Here is an 18,746-nt window from a genome sequence, read left to right as displayed (position 1 = left end):
AAAACGAAGCTAGACTAGTTTAATCATGTTATAAACTTTGTATTTTCCTGTTTTGAAACAATGGAACACTCTTGTCAATAAATAAAATGTAACTTTAATTTCCATGGTTGTATAACAATTAATTCTGTCCACGACACTCCCCGGCGTTTCCGCCGCGGTTGCATGTTACACGCGGCCGGGGTGTGACAGAAGAGTTGGTATCAGAGCCAATGGTTATAGGGAACTAGGTTATTAGTAATGCTTTGACCTAGACTATAACTTTAGGACCCTAACACAAGTTATCTTGTGTTTAGAGTTTATAACATGCACATCACCTATCCTTAGGTGATAACCACAACGGGAACTTCGGTTCCGAATCCGCTTTGAAAATTAATCATCTGTTCTAGGATGATTGATTACTAGGTTTTGAACCCTCTGTTATAAGGTTTTGAACCCCTTTGGATTTTCAAAAATCCTGTCAAAGTTTTGGGTTAATAGTGTGAACATGTGCGAACTGGAAGGGTGAATGCCTGTACCCTGAGTTTTCTGTCTAAGGCTAGAGTGTTCGTACAAATCCACATAATCGGACCAGTCACTCTTACCTGGGAACTCTTGGGGTGAGTGTTCACTTATAGGCGAGCATGTCTTCGCGATACACTAATCCTGACCCATTTACTTTGACTAGACATTTCATGTCGCATATTTGCTTTGCGATGCATAACCGCCATCTTTGCTTTTGTTGCTTTTGCTTCATCTCATTCTCTTCATCCAAACATCTCACTCGTTTCATTTCATGTTTTTCTCTTCTAGAATGCCTCCTCGACGCGACAACCAGATAGCTACTGCCGAGCTGGCGGAGATTATTGCGCAGCAGATGGCTGCTCAATTTCCGAATCTCTTTGCTCAATGGAACCAGGCCAACAATAACAATGGTACATGCAAATACAAGGATTTTAACCAGGCTAAGCCACTCAAGTTTAGTGGTTCTGAGGGAGCAACTGGGCTTCTTCAGTGGTTCGAAAGCATCGAGAACACTTTTCGCCATGTGCAATGTCCGGATAATCGCAAGGTCGAGTTTTCTTCGAGCGTGTTTCAGAAGAGGGCTCTTACATGGTGGAATGGGGTTATGAGAGATCAAGGTGCAGAAGTTGCTCTAGCTCAGACATGGGCTCAACTGAGAGCTCTTATGATGAGGGAGTTTTGTCCTCGTCATGAGCAACGAGCGTTGGAGAAAGAATTTGATGTGTTGAAGCAAGATAGTGGCGAGCACAGGGCTTATACAGATAGGTTTGAGGAGCTGAGTCTTCTTTGCCCGAATATGGTTACCCCACTCGATAAGGCCATCGAAAGATACATAGACGGCCTACCTGACTCAGTACAAGACATCCTTACTGGTAGCAACCCTACCACACTTCGTCAGGCGATCGAGTTATCAGCGACGTTGACTGAGTCGCAAATTCGAAAGAATAAATTGCACAGGAAGGGTGATAAGGGCAAGAAGCAGTCGGCTGACAAGGAGGATAGTAAGAAAGGCCAGAACAAGAATGGAAAAGATTCTGGCTCATCAAAGAGGTCAAGGAAGCGTAAGGCTTCCCAAAATTTTGCTGTCACTGCCCAAGCAAACCAGGCAGCTCCCAACCAGCCTCCAGCAAAGAAACCCTACTCAGGAAGTGCACCTTTGTGCAATCGATGCAACAGTCACCACCAGCCACAATATCAGTGCCGTTTCTGTACTAACTGTGGGAAGTCAGGTCATCTTGCCGATGTTTGTCGGTTTGCTCAGAATCACGCAGTCCAGAACCCTGCTCAACAGGTTGCTCAACAACAGGGTCAGGCTGCACGACCAAACTACCCACCAGGTGCTTGTTATAACTGTGGGGATCTGACCCACTACAGAAATCGGTGTCCAAGACTAGTCAACCAGAACCAGAATGCAAACCAGAATCCGGCACCGGCTCGAGGTCGAGTCTTTAACATGAATGCACAAGAAGCACAAGCAGACAACGAGGTGGTGAACGGTACGTTCTTTATTAATAATCAGCCAGCATCTATTCTTTTTGATTCGGGTGCCGACAAGAGCTTTGTGTCATTGTCTTTTGAGACAATGCTTCGCGTGTCTAGAACGAAACTAGGTAAACCTTTGACAGTAGAGGTTGCCAGTGGTGAACCCATTGTTCTTAATTCTGTTCTACGCAACTGCCAGTTGAACCTTAACGACCATATTTTTCCTATTGACCTCACGCCAATGCAACTTGGAAGCTTCGACGTTATTGTGGGAATGGATTGGTTATCCAAGCATCGCGCAGAGATAGTTTGTTCTGAGAAGATTGTTCGTGTACCGCTATCGACAGGTGAGATCCTACAGGTCCATGGTGAGAAGCCTGCCGGTGGTCTCAAACTCATGTCCTGTTTTAAAGCACGGAAGTATCTGCGAAAGCACTATGTAGCCTTTTTAGCACATGTTACAGCAGATAAGGGCAAGGGTAAGTCTATTTCAGATATTCCTGTCGTTCGGGATTATTCCGAAGTATTCCCTGAAGACTTACCTGGTCTACCTCCAGCACGCCAAGTCGAGTTCCGTATTGATCTCGTACCTGGTGCAAATCCCGTTGCTAGAGCTCCATACCGTCTTGCACCGTCAGAGATGCAAGAATTATCTAAACAGTTGCAGGAACTCTCCGACAAAGGTTTTATCCGTCCTAGCTTTTCACCCTGGGGTGCTCCCGTTCTCTTTGTAAAGAAGAAGGATGGATCTTTTAGGATGTGTATCGATTATCGTGAGCTTAACAAGCTTACCATCAAGAATCGATATCCCCTACCTCGCATTGATGATCTCTTCGATCAATTGCAAGGTGCTTCATACTTTTCAAAGATTGATCTTCGATCTGGATATCATCAGCTCCGTGTGCATGAAGAAGATATTCCAAAGACAGCGTTCCGTACTCGTTATGGACATTACGAGTTCACAGTCATGCCATTCGGTTTGACTAATGCTCCTGCTGTTTTCATGGACTTAATGAATAGGGTCTGCAAGCCTTATTTAGATAAGTTCATCATCGTTTTCATTGACGACATTTTGATATATTCTAAGACGCGAGCTGATCATGAGCAACATCTTCGTCTTACATTGGAACTCCTAAAGAAAGAACAACTTTTCGCCAAATTCTCCAAGTGTGAATTCTGGCTTAAAGAAGTTCAATTCTTAGGACATATTGTCAACGAACAAGGTATTCATGTAGATCCTTCCAAGATCAGCGCGATTAAGGATTGGGATACACCTACTACCCCTACTGAAGTTCGTTCTTTTCTTGGTCTAGCGGGTTATTACCGCCGCTTCATAGAAAATTTCTCGAAGATTGCAGTTCCTCTAACTGCTCTAACTCAGAAGAACAAGCCATTTGATTGGGGAGTCAAACAAGAGGAAGCGTTTCAGACTTTGAAACAAAAGCTTTGCGACGCGCCTGTCCTAACATTGCCTGAGGGCAACGATGATTTCGTCGTTTATTGCGACGCATCTAAATTAGGACTTGGCTGCGTCCTGATGCAAAGAAACAAAGTCGTAGCATACGCATCAAGGCAGTTGAAGATACATGAAAAGAACTACACCACTCATGATCTTGAGTTGGGTGCAGTTGTCTTCGCTCTTAAGATCTGGAGACACTATTTGTACGGAACAAAATGTGTGGTTTTCACTGACCACAAAAGTCTTCAACATATCTTCAATCAAAAGGAACTCAACATGAGGCAAAGACGTTGGGTTGAACTTCTAAACGACTACGACTGCGAGATTCGCTACCATCCTGGTAAGGCGAATGTCGTAGCCGATGCATTGAGTCGCAAGGAACGTATTAAGCTTCATTGTGTACGTGTCCAATCTGTTGTTCAAACCGATATCCAAGCCCGTATTTCTCAGGCTCAACAAGCCTGTGTTTCACAAGGTTTAATGGATAAGGAATTTCCTTATCACATAACACCTGCTCTTGAACTGAAAGACAATGGATCGTACTATTTCATGGACCGTTTGTGGGTCCCAAGCCAAGATGATCTTCGTACCTTGCTTATGGATGAAGCCCATAAGTCTCGTTATTCCATTCATCCTGGCTCGGATAAGATGTATAAGGATCTTCGTATTCAGTATTGGTGGCCTGGTATGAAGAAAGACATTGCCTTATACGTATCAAAATGCCTTACTTGTCTTAAGGTTAAGGCTGAACATCAGCGTCCTTCTGGCTTATTAGAACAACCAGAGATCCCAGTTTGGAAATGGGAAAACATTACTATGGATCTCATTACTAAACTCCCGCGCACAAAGAAAGGTCACGATGCCATCTGGGTAGTCGTTGATCGTCTTACCAAGTCAGCACATTTCTTGCCAATCCGTGAGGATTATTCAGCTGACAGACTTGCTCAAATCTACGTAGATGAAATTGTAGCCAGACATGGTGTTCCTTTGAGCATCATTTCTGACAGAGATGCTCGTTTCACTTCTCATTTTTGGAGAACCATGCAATCTGCTATGGGGTCTCAACTCAATTTAAGCACAGCTTATCATCCGCAAACGGATGGTCAATCTGAAAGAACAATCCAGACACTGGAGGATATGCTTAGAGCTTGTGTGATAGACTTTGGTGGTAGTTGGGATTCACATCTTCCATTGATTGAATTCTCCTACAACAACAGTTATCACTCCAGCATCAACATGGCTCCTTTCGAGGCTCTCTATGGTCGAAAATGTCGTTCACCAGTCTGCTGGAATGAGATTGGCGAGGCTCAACTTACTGGACCTGCCCTCATTTTAGAGACAACAGAAAAGGTAAAGAAAGTTCGTGATAACCTTCAGACAGCTAGAAGCCGTCAAAAGAGTTACGCGGACCTAAAACGCAAACCCTTGGATTTTCAAGTCGGTGATCGTGTATTACTTAAGGTCTCACCTTGGAAAGGTGTGATCAGATTCGGAAAGAAAGGAAAACTTGCACCTAGATATGTTGGACCATTCAAGATCGTCGAAAGAATCGGTAAGGTAGCCTACAGACTTGAGTTACCTCCTGAACTTGGAAATGTTCATCCAACCTTTCACGTATCCAATCTCAAGAGGTGTTTAGCCGATGAGAACCTCCACATACCGCTTGATGAAATTCGTGTTGATAAAACACTGAAATTTGTTGAGAAACCGGTAGAAATCATGGAACGTGAAGTCAAATGGCTCAAACGCAAGCGCATTCCTTTGGTCAAGGTTCGTTGGGAATCTAAGCGTGGACCCGAGTTTACTTGGGAACGTGAAGACCAAATGAAGGCAAAATATCCGCATCTTTTTCAATCAGTTTCCTCTAAATAAATTTCGGGACGAAATTTCCACAAGTAGGGGAGACTGTAACATTTGTGCTTGTAATCATTGTGAACAGTTCAATTATCAATAAAATAATGTTATTTGATCCGAATGTTTGTTTCATTGTGTTTTACATTTTTCGTGTTTTGACTTTTATTCAATTCCAAACTCTACATCACTTTCTGGAGAGTTATACGCTAACTGGTGCGTAAACGTACTCAGTTTAGTGCGACAAATACTCCGGAACATCAACATATACTCAACATACCTTAAATAACCTTTACATAACTTAGAAATAAGTTTTGAAGGTTTTGGTATAGCAAAAACAAGTTAATTCGCTTACAGGGACTAAACTTGACAAACTGCGAAAGTATGCCAATTTGAACTGTAACGAACATTCCGGAACATGTCCATAAGTTAAACATACCATAAATATCCTTTACATAGCTTAGAAATAGGCTTTGAGAGGTTTGGTATGCTAAAATAAACTTTTGGATCATTCAGGGACTAAAAGTGTCAAAAAGTGCATAAGTTTGCACTTTCGCGCATAACTTACGTTCTGAATACATCCGGACATCCAAAAATTTATATAAGCATCCTTATATTATGCCTTAGTGTTTGGCATGAGAAAAATCCATTCGTCGCGTCATTTGGATCGTCTTTCACGCTTATGCGCATTCCGTCGTAATTAAGCGAACATCGCGATCGTACGGCCAAACGAACCGACATCCGACATATTTTTGGGCATGTTTCATGTCCACAATGTTTAGGCATCATTTTAGGGCCTTAAAGGTGACTTTACAGGTCTTAAAGGGGCTGGAAATAGCTTAAAAACGCAACAGGGGCTGAATACGTAAATTCTGCAAGTGGTGCAGATCAGACGGGGCTAGGCGACCCGCGTAAGACCTGCACCCACTTTCACGCGGGCCGCGTGAACATGTCTGACAGCAGATTCTGCATTTAATGCAGAATCTGGCCTTTCGTTCGATCAAAGGGCGATGCCTTTTCACCCAAATGAAGGGCCAAGGGTCAAATACACTGAATCTAACCCCTGGACACGTGTACGCACGAGATCAAAGCACGTTATTCGATAAAACGATCCTAACGGTTCCACCTTTCCTATAAATACCCCCCCCCTTTTTGTGTAAAAACCCACAAATCAGATCTAAATGCTCTAAGTTGATGCTTATGCTTCATACCTGAGCTATTGGATCTTGATTAGCACTCGGGGACCCTCCGTAAGTCTTCTTTCGCTCTTTTATTCGCTTTTCGAGTCCGAAAGTCAACGTTTTGTTGACTTTCTGCATTGACCAGCTTATGGTCGATGCGAAGTTCATGGAACTTCATAACGTGAGCGTGATCACGATGGTCATGGTCCGTAGTGACCATACCTACTGATCACCACGCTATCTAGGCTCGGTGACGAGTCGTAGTTTCGGCCAAAATGTGCATTCTTGCATATTTTGTAACCAAACTACTCGTGGGCATCAAAGCCGTTTGTTTTGATGTCAAACCTGTTTCTAAACTTAGTTAAGCATGTTCTAACATGCTTAGCTCGTCACTTTAGTTTAGTGCTTATATAGGGTCGTAAGGTAAGCGATCTAAACCATCGCTTATGCTTTCGAACCCGACCCTTTTGGTCGGTCATTAGGATCCGACCAAACATATTAGGTGACCATAGCTATAACCTTCCGAGGTTATACCTTGTGGTCACGATGTTAGGCGTTCCGAGCGCGTTCTACGCGAACGACGCGTTAGGGTAGCATAAGCTACCTAAACGGGTCGTGATGGACCGTAAGCACTTAGATTAGGTTTCATTTTAGTATGTGGGCTTTGTTAAGCCATATTACACGAGTCTCCATACTCGTTTGGTTTACGAACCCGCGTACTGTCCGATCCTTCCGATTTGGTCTGGTATATTAACATAGCTACCAATTAGGTGCCGTTGATATTCCGTGACCTCTCGCATTACCTGGTTATTTCACAAGAACAACAAAGCAACCTCAGGTGAGTACATAGAACCCCATCTTTTACTGTTTTCCAAACTGTTTTGGGGTGAAACACATGTGCCTATCTGTTACTTTCATGCTTTCCATGTTTTCACATCGTATATCTGCTATGCTCATTAGTACATTATAGTACATGATTTCATTACATTTTATGCTATGTATGCCCATTGTGTGCGTACTTAGTACATTGATTTACATAACATATTTGCTGCATATGTTTACTCAGCATATGGGCACCTCGATTTACATGAACATTTCTGTTGCATATGTTTACTCAGCATATGGACACATCGATTTACATGAACATTTCTGTTGCATATGTTTACTCAGCATATGGACACATTGATTTACATGAACATTTCTGCTTCGTATGTTTACTCAGCATACTTAGTACAATTGTTTACATCACATGCCTTCATTTTGTTATGACATTTGGTTTGTTTAACATGGGACAATACATTCATTAACACTAGCTACGCCGTTCGTTAGTAGGTAGTGGTACCATAGGAATTGACAACTCCCATTCCTGAAGTCCTGGGTTTGATAGGACTGGAAGGAATGACCGAATTCGATATACATAACTTAGATAAACCTTTAATTTGTTTAAGGGTTTATCGTCGCAGTCTCAAGGCTTGGATGTATGCATAGTTTACAATACCGCATAAATGTTATTATCAACTGAGCATGCATTTTCCGCAGAACATAACGTTGATTTAAACCGCGTTTTACTTCAACGACTTGTTTTGTGCATATGGTTTAAGTTGATACATTTCGCTTACCATACATGATACATTTTGGGATTACACATTACCTGATTTACATTGAACATAAACACGTCGACATTGACATATACATTTGGTGGTTTACATTTGAACATAAACATTTGACATGATTTACAATAACACTTGACATTTGGTTTACACATGAACAACTCACATGGTGGATTGGTTTGGGTAAATGATTTAAGTAACGTGGCGTATGTAATATGATACAAACCTGGTGGATACGCCGCTGGTACTTCCTACATATAAATGTTTGTATAATATTACATATCGTGGCGTTATCAAAGTCATTTCAGTTTAGACACATTACACTTTACATAAGTAACATATTCTTCACAAGACATTATTTTCACAAACAACTTATCTTATTCAACTCATTTTACTTGATTATTCATTTAACCTTGCACTTATCTATACATATCATTTGATGTTATCGTTTTTCAAATGATTTACAAAGCAAAACAAATTACAAGGTTCATGACTGACTGTTATTAAACATTCTTTAAAACTCAAGTCATGAATCCCATTTTCACAAAACCTATGTATCTCACAGGCATTTTTATGCTGACGTACCTATTTTCACATGTGTTTTCAGGAGCTATTCCATAGGGCGATGATCATGATTCTAGGGCGGACCTGTGCCTTAGAGCCTAAAAACGAAGCTAGACTAGTTTAATCATGTTATAAACTTTGTATTTTCCTGTTTTGAAACAATGGAACACTCTTGTCAATAAATAAAATGTAACTTTAATTTCCATGGTTGTATAACAATTAATTCTGTCCACGACACTCCCCGGCGTTTCCGCCGCGGTTGCATGTTACACGCGGCCGGGGTGTGACAGTAAACGTTAAAACCGTAAACTTTTTAACGTAAAACGTAAACTTTTTAATGTAAAAACATAAATATTTTAACGTAAAACGTAAAAACGTAAAATGTAAAACATAAAAAGTTAAACGTAAAACGTAAACTTTTTAACGTAAAACGTAAAACGTAAATTTTTTAACGTAGAACGTAAACTTTTTAACGTAAAAGTTAAAACCGTAAACTTTTTAACGTAAAACGTAAACTTTTTAATGTAAAACGTAAAGTTTTTTAACGCAAAACGTAAAAAGTTTAACGTAAAACGTAAAAAGTTTAACGTAAAACGTAAACTTTTTAACTTAAAACGTAAACTTTTTAACGTAAAACGTAAAATGTAAATTTATGAACGTAAAACGTAAACTTTTTAACGTAAAATGTAAAACATTTTTTATGTAAACTGTAAAACGTAAAAAAACAGTGTGTATAAAACGGCGCGTTGAAAAAACGACGTGTGAAAAAGCCGGTCGTAAAAACGGCGATGACGCGTGAAAAAGCCGGGCGTAAAAACGTAAAAAGTTTAACGTAAAACGTAAAACGTAAAAAAAATTGTGTTTGTTAAAAAAATCTGAATTTAAAAATTCCTTTAATAAAAAAATTATGTTTAAAAAATAAAACTAATATAATAATACATAATAACTAATAAAAAACAACAAAGACTAAAGACAAAATATAGTCATTTTACTAAATTACACTTTTGGATTAAAATATTAAAGACATAATAAGACAAAAAGTATTTAATATTATTTTTAGTTACTTTTAATCTCATCCATTGATCTTGAAGATCTAATGGTTAGGAACTGGTTCTCGCGGTTCTTACAACTGGAGGTGGTTTTCATTTTAGCGGTCCACTATATATATATATATATATATATATATATATATATATATATATATATATATATATAGAGAGAGAGAGAGAGAGAGAGAGAGAGAGAGAGAGAGGGGCCGGTTAACATACAAATACACTAATTGTACATTATGTATGTCACACCCTGGCTTTGAGGAAACGTGGTTAATTTGGTGTGACTTCTTAATACCATAGCTTAACCATAACAAGCTATATGAATTTAAAAACCATGCAAGATCATCCATTAAATTAGGTTTGAAAAGTAAAATACCATAACAATGTCTCAACGGAAACACATCCTAACAACATAAACATTGTTCAACAGACACAAACATCAACATGACATAAACACAGTTTAAGAACTGTGACTCGTCCAGGAAAAAGTCACATCCCTTAAACTTGGATGACCTCGTAACTAGTGCAGCGGGGAAAACGTGCGATACCGTGCCAGATCCTTTAATTCCCTGAAATACATGTAAGTTGAAAAATCAACAATAATGTTGAGCGAGTTCATGTGTAAGTGAGTAAATAAACCTTTGTATGTATAAAACCCTGGTATGTAGCAAATAAGGAAAAAGAGATCGCCAATGGTTTGCAAGGCCATTGATATGTGTGAAGTGCAAGTAGGAAGACTCAAACCTAGCAGATTTATGCGTCGGGCATAAAGTCACCACCTGGTCCATTAGGCGGGCTCAGGGGTTGGGCTCGCTACACCCAGATAGATCTACCGCTACTGTCCCTCGGTCCTACCTTGAGGATTAATGGCCTCAAGTTTCCGCCTACCCACTCACATGATCTAAGTCGTAAACCTCCTTACGCTAACCATACCATGTATAAAGTATTCGTAATCAAAGTAACATGTATTTCACCCCCGCAGTTTAGAAAACTGAAAACAGTTAAGAGAAAAGGGGGACATGAACTCACAGTGGTGCGTCTCTACCAAGTATATCTCCTGATCAAGCAGCTGTGCGACGACCTACACGTACTAACTCTATTAGAAGGACGGCCGTGCCTTAGCTTTTTGGTTTAAGTTTTTGGGAAATAGTTAGACAACTATTTCGTGTTTACATTCTGTAAATACTTGGTAATTATTTTCCTTCCCAAGGATGGGGGATCTAATACATGTGCGTTCGTAAAATTCGAAATATATTATTAAGTCTCACTTAAAATATACTTTAATCCTTTCTCCAAAATATAAGTATTTTTCTCAAAAATATTATATTTTAATACACATAATTTTCCCAAAATAATACCTTGACAAAAATACGCGTTTGTAAATATTTCCTTAAATGCGTAAGTTACGTTTTATAGATCGTATGGTAATAATAATTACCGGTGTAACTTAAATAATTATCGCGAAGGCGTTTGTATCATTTTGGAATTGTTAACACGGTAATATTATTTTTACCCTAAAAATAATATTTGTATATTTCGCAAAATAATCATAAACACCTAACAAGTGACGTTATGAAGAAAAATATATCTTCCAAATATATATTTATCACGTTTTATTTTGTGAAAACCCCACCTCCGATATTTTGTAAATAAAGTTGTGGCGAAACTTATATAGGAAAACAAGTCAAAATGTATCTCTAACACTTGTAGAGAAAATATTTCCAAGTGTTAGGTTTTTAGAAAAATTTCGCCAGAGTTTCCCCTGTAACTGGAGGTGGCCACGCTTTCAAGCGTATCTTTTTCTTTTATGATTCAATTCAACAATATTTTCATTCAACCAAAACAATGTTCAAAGCAACAAACTAGCCAATAAACATGTAAATCGCAAAAATTACATGAACTTGTAGTTTATCCAAAAATATGAAGTAAATCCCATTACTTTTAGTGGATCTTTTTATAAATCATTCTGGTTTCGTAAAAGCCTCGCTTTTAAAGTAATTCCATCTTTACAACTTCTTGTAAAATTTGACAAAACTAGTTCTTTGTCGAAACTTTAGTGTTACACATGTGTTTACATACACACTTGTGTGTTTTAAAAGTTCATTCTTGTTAGTGTGAGATCCGGTTTTTAGAAAATAAGATTTCTTTGACACTCGGTCTTTTGAAAATACCGCTTGTAGATCCGTAGATCTAGTAGTTTTAAACACTATTTTGTAAGTAAAATCGTTTTTACACAAGTTCAAGTTTCTCGTGTGGTAGAGTTTCATCACTTAACCCTTGTTACACCAAAACAACTCTATGTCATGATCCATGATCATGACCAATCCGGGTTAAACGATGATCCGAGCTACCACAACATAGATCGGCCTCAAATAACTACACAAAACAAATCTTACAAAATTTACACAACCCTTGTGCTATTAACCAACATATTCATCATTTTAGTAAGCTTTTAACACTTCATCTTGTAAGTTTACGAGTTTTAACCGTCATATTTCTTTTTAACCACTTTGAAATAGATCAAGAGTGCGTTTATAGTAACTTACTACTAGCTCGAGGCTAGGGAAGATTCGAGTCGAAGAATGAGTGGATAAAAGCAATGAGAAGAGGTCCTTCACCTTCCGAATGCACCGAGCCTCCTCGTATGTGATCCTTAACCCTTGAGTGTATGTAAAATGGCAATAATGAAAATGGAAAATGGTTGGATGGAAGTGAATGCTCTCGGCAATGAGTAACAAAGAAAGGAAAGAAATGCAAATTTTCTTTGTTGAGTGTTAGGTTATATGTAGTGGACCTTTGACCATTCACCCTAATTAACCCAAGGATAATATGTAGTCAAGATCTTTAGCACTAGGATTATTAAAATCAAAAGGTGTAAGTAATTGTCCCCTCATGGGAAACGAACGGTCAGGGGGGGGTAAGATGGTTAGATTCGGACTAAATAGTTAGTGGTTAAATTAGTTTAGTTGGAGATCTAATTAGTGTATTATGTGGTGTGTAATTTATAACGGGTGTTAGGGTACTCGGGGACCCTAACTAGCTCAGAAAAAGAAGAATAATGTCAATGACAATAATTTTATGTCCCGGGTTAAATCCGGTTGTATGGTTGGATATTACTCCGTTAAAGCGCTAAATAATTATTTAAAGTGTCGTTAATATTATTTTTTTTAGTGACCCATTAATTCACCAACACTTTGGAAAGTGTCTAGGACTATTTTGCCAATTTTTTTATTTTTTTTTGCACTTTACTAGTTTAGATAATGCTGAATTTTTGTATTAAAGTGCAGAATTTTGTACTCAAAGTACATTTTAGGCACATCCGGTCAGTATAACTATCACCTAGTGACGCAGTTCTACAATCCTCACCTCCCTACACTCCCTACTAGTGTAGTAATCTATTCCCGGCTCATACTAGCCATAGAGACAGTAACTGTCTGATGCTCATAGAGACAGTAACTGTCTGATGCTGGCTATGTCAGCATGTTTACTGGGTATCCCGTATAGTGTGCTCACTGTGCTTTTGTGCATCAAGGTTGTCACTGATGTTTGTGTAAAAATAATAGAGTGACAGTATAAAATGTGATGCATGAGTATGTATGTATCAGAAATCAGTAAGCAGTTTAATCACAGTTGTAAGCAAGCACAGTAATTAAGCAGTAATTAAATATTAATTTGTTCGTACGGATACCTGGTTTGGTGAGGGTTGTCACAATGTACGCTACAACAACAACCGTCCGATCATCTCATTTAAAAGCGCGTGTTTAACAATTAAATTAATCAAATTAAAATTAATAAAAGAAACCGCCAAGGTTAAACTCGTCCATAACGAGAACAAAACCCCTGATAATCAGCACACAATAACTCACAATCATACCGTAAACCCAAAATCAAAACATTGCATTCTCCTTCTCCAAACGTTCCCTGCTACTCTCCATTGCGATTTCAACTACGAGTCATGAATATTGAGAAAAGAAGCAAAGCAAACAACGACAGACCACAAGCGAAGAAGATGAATCCAGGTATCTATTTACATTTGCGATTTTATAGTGGAATATACAGGAGCTTTAAAGTCAAATGCGATTTTGTTTGTTTATTAACGTTTTAACTAAAACGTATAGTTTTATAACATTACATATTGATAACAACTTCAATTTTGCTAGGGTTTATTACTGGTATGTTTATTTATTAGGTTTTGCATTTTTTATGCAGTTTTCTTAATGATATCTGATAGATGTGCGATATCATATAGGGTTTTGTGGTGGTTTTATGACATTTGCGATTTCATATGATAAAACAAAGTATGTCAAAGGTTTTTTGTTTTAGGTTAGATTAAACTTGCGAATTGATATAAAGGCACATGCGATTTTATATCATAAGTTTGTTGTAGTGTTTATGATTTATAATGATTGACTGGTTTAGGTAATGCTTATGTAACAAATGCGAAATCATAACTCATATATGCGAACTGATAAATAACACATGCGAATTGATACCTAACACATGCGAATTGATGACTGTTTTACATGATTAACTGATAAATGCTATTTTGTAAGTGTTTTTTAACTATAGCATGCGATTTTGTAGAAATAGAATCTGATGATGACTTTGAAGGACCAATATCAACTCTGATAAAAATTAACAAGAATAGAAAGAGATTGGTGGTTGAAGAAAGTTCAGAAGATGATGACTTTGTTAAGCCACCCCCAAAAAAGAAAAAAAGATGAAAAGAAAGCAGATAAGAGGAAATCAAAAATACAGACAAAAAAACATTCAAAAAAGGTGCAACAACCTAAAACAGAACATAGGGAGTTCTTCAAATACAGCAATGAAGCAATACTGCTGAGATGCCAACCTAACTCATATATGGATACTGTTAGAAGATTTTCAAAAAAACAGATTGATGATGTGAGGGATATGGGATTTGGAGCTATTCTGGATATCAACATCAACCATATTTCGACAAGATTGGCATATTGGCTAGCGAGAAACTTTGATGAGAAGTTCGATAAGCTAAACGTAGGAAAACACCAAATAAAAATAACATCGGACACAGTTTACGAGGTATTTGGAATACCAAAAGGTCCAAAGAAGGTTGAGATAATAGCCGATAAGAGAAAAGTCAAAAAGCAAGAGAAATTTGAAAAAAGTCAAGAACCGGGAAATGCTGTCTGGGATACATTCATCCGCCAGTGGGGGCAAAATGCGAGAATTACCCATGGCTTAATTGCAAATACAATGGAAAATCAAAGAGACGGAGGGAGTCTGTTCAAATTAAATTTCCTTGTATACTGGATGACCTTCTTTGCAGAAATTACAAAGGCAACACTTGCAAATGATAGATGTTTGCTCAGTGTAGAAGATGTCGAGGAAATAAAAAATCTAGATTGGTGCTCATATCTACTCGAAACCTTGCGTCGGACACGAGCGGGCTGGAAGAACTATAAGATACAGTTCGTGGGACCTGTTGCCTTTCTTACGGTATACATTACTACACTTAATAACATATTTAAAAAACTAGTTTGTTCCTTTATATAAATAAATGATCTTGCGATTTATACAGCTTCTATACACGCATGAGTACAACAAAAGACTTAACCTGTTTGAGAAAGCCGTGGAGATACCGGTTATTCGCTATATAACATCTTCGGAGATTGATAAAGTCGAAGATCATATTTCGGATAACGGAGCTCTATGGATATCAAGTGAGAGTGAAGAAGAAGAAAATGAAGAAGAAAATGAAGAAAAAAATGAAGAAGAAGAGGGTCCTCCGGAGGATGATTATACACTACGACCACCGGTTGACACCACGATAAGCTACAAAAGAAGGACTGCGCGCGGAGTACAAAACAAAGAAATCGGGGCAGAGCCAAAAGATAACGAGATCATTGATGATTTCATGGATTTCAGTTTTGAAATCAATGAAATGTCTCAGATGAACATTGACTTTGAAGTGGGAACGCAGACGCAGAAAATGATGGATTATTGCAACACTCCTGCTCAACTTTCACCATCGGTATTCTATGACACAGCCCACGAACAACAACTAGAGGCTTCGAGAGCAAACAAAAAGGTAAACATACAAAAATATTAATTTAACTTATTTAACTTAATCAATTATATTTAACTTCTAGATTGATAGTATCTTAACTTGAAAATTACAGAATCTGTTGAAAAAAATGAAAGCAAATGTCAAAAAATACCTTAAAATGGTTCGAGATGTTCAAGAGATGAACAACTTAGTGTCAGAAGCAAAAACTAAGTGTTTTTGGGATCCGGAGGTTATGAAGGCTTGTAAAGAGTGGGATCAGACACTTCAAAATAATTCCATTTGTGTGCCACCTGATCCGGTTCAAGAGCATGAAACTGCAGCCTCTCCTGTTCATCAAGAACCTGAAAACCCAGCTTGTGAAATACATCATGAAGTTACTACAACCGAAGGAGGTAGAGAGGATGAAGAAGCTCAAAAAGTAATATCAACAGTTTTGGTACAAATGGCATCAGAAGGTAAAACATGCGAACTCAATATCAACACATGCGATATCATGTAAAAATTCACTACATTTTGCACATGCGAAACCCTACAAAAACACATGCGATTTGTTAAAAACACTTTAAAATTTGATTTCGCACAAATATTTCATGTATAACCCTGCGATTTTGATTCTACTGTATTAAGTTAAATATTTTGTATCTATAGGTATACTGCAACCAGATGATGGAGGAGTCACAGACACCCTTATTGCAAAAATTCAAACTGTGGAACCGGGTGTATATACTTACCAAACAACTGCCAACGGTAAGAAAACCCTTTACTTTAGGAGAAAAATTAAACATCATAAATTATTGTATATCTTAAATTACTCTGGTATGCAGAAACTGGTGAAAATGAAACTGTTGTCGAAGAGACAGTGAACTTGGCAGAATCTACACAAAAAGTTCAGGAAGAAGTGCCAGAAAAAGACCCTCGACAACTCGATACGAACATTGAAGTTGAGAAGGAAAAGGAACCTGAATGCCCACAGGTAACTGCTGAAGAATTGCATTCAGTTGAGTTGGTTTTGAGCCTAGGACCCATGTTGGGAGAAGAGAAAGAAAAAAAACAAACTAAGGGGAGAAAACCCTCAAAGACAAAGCAAGTTCCAAAACAACTTATACCAAAAGGGTTAAATGAACTGCTTTATAAGACAATAGAACAAGCAAAAATAAGAGGTGAGAGAAGATGTGCAGAGCTTGGAGACAAATTTTGTTCCCCTTACTGCAATAGAGTGGTAAACATGCATGAAGCACTCTTGACCCAAGAATTGAGTGTGATCCGCTTCACATTTGCTACCTTTGCAGACTTGCAATAAGTAAAAAACATATATCAACAAACAAACATGTAAAAAAAATATACACAAAACAAAAACTAATTATTTATTTTATGACTGGTAGAGAAGAATTTTACCGATCAAAAACTGAGGTTGCAACATTCAAAGCTGTGTTTGAAAGCTTCTACAGGGAACAATACGTAGCATTGAACGGAATAGATGCATTTGTAGATATTCTAAACCTTGAAGAGAAGAAAAGGGATAGAAAATCATCACCACACAGATTCTTCTTGTATTCCACAATGATGGTATGTTTTCATATACATTTTGTCATTTTGAAAATCTAAAAGTAAATGCATATTAAATGATTTCGCAAACTAGTTATATCTAAATCGCATGTATTATATTTTTGCTTTTGAAACATTTTCATACTGTTGTAATTTCGCATGTGTTATATATACTATTCGCATGTGAAAAAAAAATCAATTGTTTGCATTTCTCATACTGTTGTAATTTCGCATTTGGTACATACACTCTTCGCATGTGAAAAAAAAACCATTGTTTGCATGGATTTGACTCTGGTTACATAACATACAGCCAAATATCTATTACGACGAGAAGAAATACACAGACAACCAACGACTCAAAATATTTGTCTCTAATTTTGAAGACATGTTAAGTAGATATGAGGTAAAAAAACTTGAATCGGTTGACCTGGTGTTTATTCCGGTACTTCAAGGTGACCACTTCTATGTCTTGTGCTTCAACTTAGAATCCGGCAAAATTGAGCTGATTGATAAGTCAGTAGCAGAACAAGAGTTTGAGAAAAGATACAAGGGGCTTCCAGACACACTGGTAAATACAAAAACTTTTTTCATATACATGTTATATTTTATGTAAAAGCTACTAACACAATGTTACAATGTTACAGAGAAGGGTATTGGTTTTATACCTACAAAATGCTTTAAAACCAACACCGGCTATAGAAGAACTTGCAACCTCAGTGATAGAAAGAAAAGAAATGGATTGGAGGACAAAGAATAACGGCGTAGACTGTGGAGTGTTTACGATGCGTCACATGGAAACGTACAAAGGAGACCAAAAACCATGGGTGACAGGATTTGTGAATGAAGATGAAGTAAACAACAGACAGAAAGCACAACTTCATCTCCTAAGGACAAGATATCTCAGCAAAATCATTCTATCAGAACACAATATGCATCGTCAAAAAATAATTAAAATGGCCAATGCTTTCGACAAAAGGCCAGACAAAGAGAGGTATCTGAAAGATCTGGATAACATAATCCCAAATAGGATGAGTACATATTTTGACAGGGAAAACTAAACTTCATTTGATGATGTATTTATGTTACATATTTCAACTGTTTCAACTGCTTTAGTTCCCTTATTAATTTCGCATATATTGGTGTTTCTGAATTGGCAATTGTGTTTTTATTTCGCATGTGTTTTGTTTGAAAATCGCATATTTCACATTGAATTATTAAAATTTGGGAAATACAAGTCCATTACATAACAAAACATGCAAATTTATTGGAACATACACCAGAAAAAAAAAAACAAAAAGTTCATTCAAAAGATGAAAGAAACTCTATTTTCATCTTCATTGAGCATCTTAATACAGTTATTGCACCGGCCAACTCTTTCAACTGTTTCTCATCCCTCTCACCCAAATCCACCATAAACATAACTGCAATTTCTTTAAGACTACTCACTTGCAT

Source organism: Helianthus annuus, chromosome 8 (assembly GCF_002127325.2).
Source record: "Helianthus annuus cultivar XRQ/B chromosome 8, HanXRQr2.0-SUNRISE, whole genome shotgun sequence".
NCBI classification, from domain to species: Eukaryota; Viridiplantae; Streptophyta; class Magnoliopsida; order Asterales; family Asteraceae; genus Helianthus; species Helianthus annuus.
Note: the sequence above shows the minus strand (reverse complement) of the source record.